We start from the raw sequence: 2,845 nt of genomic DNA, 5'->3' as shown, positions 1-2,845 counted from the left end.
AAAAAAAAGAAAATCAAAATAGAAGAACATGCTCAGCATGTCTAAAACTGAAAGACAAACGAAAACTTTGAACTGCAAGTTTTAAGATTGACATATTCTATGGGAAAAATATTGAATGACATAGAAAGCACTCAAAGAAGAAGGAAAGAATACACAGAGTCACTGTACAAAAGGAACAATCAATATTCCACCATATCTAGAGGTAAGAAATGAAGGAGAACCATGGGTACTGGAGGAAGAAGTTCAAGCTGCAGTGAAAGTACTAGCCCAAAACAAGGCTCCAGGAATTGAGGGACTAACAATTGAAATGCTTCAAGTTCATGAAGCACTGAAAGTTCTCACTCTTCTATGCTAGGAAATTTGGAAGACAGTTACTGGCTAACTGACTGGAAGAGATCCATACTTGTAACCATTCCAAAGAGAGAGGATCCAATAGAATCCTTAAATTATAGAGAGGGGATCCCATTAAGATCACATGCAAGTAAAAGTTTGCTAAAAATTGTCCAACAGTGGTAGCAACATTGACAAGAAGTTGTCAGGCGTTCAAGCCAGATTCATAAGAGGACATGGAATGAGGGATATCATTGCTGGCATCACATGGATCTTGGCTGAAAGTAGAGAATACCAGAAAAATACTTGTGTGGGAAAAATATCAGAAGGAAAGATTTTAAGTATGCTGAGCAAAAATTAACACCATAAGAAGAAATATATGAATGAGCATTACATAAGAAAGCCCAAAGCAAAATTGATATATTTGAATTATGGTGCTGTCGAAGAATATTGAAACCAAGAGACTATGGACCACCAAGTGAGCAAACAATCTGTCTTGGAAGAAGTAAAACTAGGTTCCTCAGAGGACAAGAGGGCAAGACTTCCTCTCATGTACTTTGGACATGTTGTCAGGAGAGACCAGTCCCTGCAAAAAGACACCGTGCTTCGTAAAGAAGAGAGGACGTGAAAAAGAGGAAAATATTTGACAAAATGAATTCACCCAGTGGTCACAAAAATGGGCACAAGCATGAGGCCATTTGTGGGGATGACACGGAATGGTGTTTAGATTGTTGGTCATAACACCATATGTAACAATGAATTAGAATGGAATGGACTGCACCAAACACCTACAGCTACCTTCCATCCTTTTGCACTTACAGAAACTGCATGTATGCAAAGTGCTCTTTTCTGTAGAGTTTTCAAAGCTATGAACGCTAGACCAACTTTGAGTTTGGCAATAATCTACGTTTTCTTCTTCTGGTCTTAATTTTTGCTCAACAAACATAAAAACTTTAATTTTTTTTTTCTACACAAGTAACTTTTTAAAAAAATTTACTTGCTCGCTAATGAAATATCCATTGATGTTATATTGTTTTCAAATCCCTATACTTCTGAGGTCTCCATTTGTCTTTCAATTTGACATAATGTGGTCGTTTGCAGTTTACTGTGATGCTGGAAGTTATGTCACTAATACTTCAAATATGAACAAGGGCACCCAACGTGAACAGATTTAAATGAAGCTTCCAGATTGGAACAGAATACTAAGAAATAGGCTGTCTATTTTAAGTAGATTAGCCACTGAAAACCTTCTGAACAATAGCAGAGCACTGTCAGCTCTACTGAAAAAATTGTATGTAGCAACAGAACAGTATCAGCTATCATCCCAGAAGATGAGCCACTCAGATTAGAAGGCATGCACAACATGACCTGGGAAGCAGAGTTGACATAATAACCTGGAGAAAGCCCCAGGACCTTCATTTGCTGAGCTGGCATCACTCAAAATAAGAAGCTTCACACATTTGTTCATAAGCAAACATCTACACAGTATAAAACCAGGAAAGTTGGAAGTCATCAAAAGGAAATGTAACACAAATCAGTGCTCTAGGCATTTGCGAGCTACATGCTCTGGTGTTGACGGTTTTGGATGAGGCAATCATGCGATTTGCTATGCCAGGAATGGCAAACTCCAGACCAATGTATTGTCATACAAGGTCAAAAAGCACGTTTCAAGGTCGACTTAAAAGTACAATGCTTTCTGTGATAGGATAATAACTATTTAGATACAAGGAAATCCTCTTCATACAATTATTCAACTTTATACACCAAACACTAAAGGTAGTGGTGAAGAAATCAAAGAATTCTACTAGCATCTTCATTCTAAACTTGATCAAAAATGCAATCCAGATGCATGGATAGTTATTGGTGATTGAAATGCAAAAGTTGAAGACCAAGAGAAGAGTCAGTACTTGGAATATGTGGTCTTGGTGATTGAAACAAAATTGGAAATCACATGCTAAAATTTTGAAGATCAAGGATTTCTACAAGGTAAGTTACCTTTTTTCCCCAAATTCATAAACAGAAACTGTATAGGTGGACTTGCTAGACAGATGATATGATGTTAATCACATTTACTATATCTATGTGAAGAGATAATGGAGAAGCTTAATATCGGTAGCAAAAACAAGACCAGGAGGAGTCATAGAACCAGAGGGTGTTTTGTACTTATGCAGAAGCTTGCTATGAGTTATATTCGACTAATGGCATCTAACAACAACATAATTCTGAGCTAAGCCTGACAAAAGATTTGCCCCAAATTTTGTTTTATAATTCATGTACTTTATATTCAGGCCATTTGGGGACAATGGGTTATTTTTTGTTGTTCTTTAATTTTCTAACATAGTTGATTCATTGTATACAGTGTTGTCAGCATAAGATTTTATTCAGCCTAATGATTTATTACCTTTGAGTGCAAAGAGTAGAGAGGCAGATCAAAAGTTTCCTGGTTATTTGCTCATCCTGAACCAATGGTTCTGGTTTACAGCCTCCCAGGTTTTTCATAACCTGTTGACCTTCA

This window comes from Echinops telfairi, unplaced genomic scaffold (genome assembly GCF_000313985.2).
Source record: "Echinops telfairi isolate 266 unplaced genomic scaffold, ASM31398v2 ScPeMD7_2186;HRSCAF=2738, whole genome shotgun sequence".
Classification (NCBI taxonomy): Eukaryota; Metazoa; Chordata; class Mammalia; order Afrosoricida; family Tenrecidae; genus Echinops; species Echinops telfairi.
Note: the sequence above shows the minus strand (reverse complement) of the source record.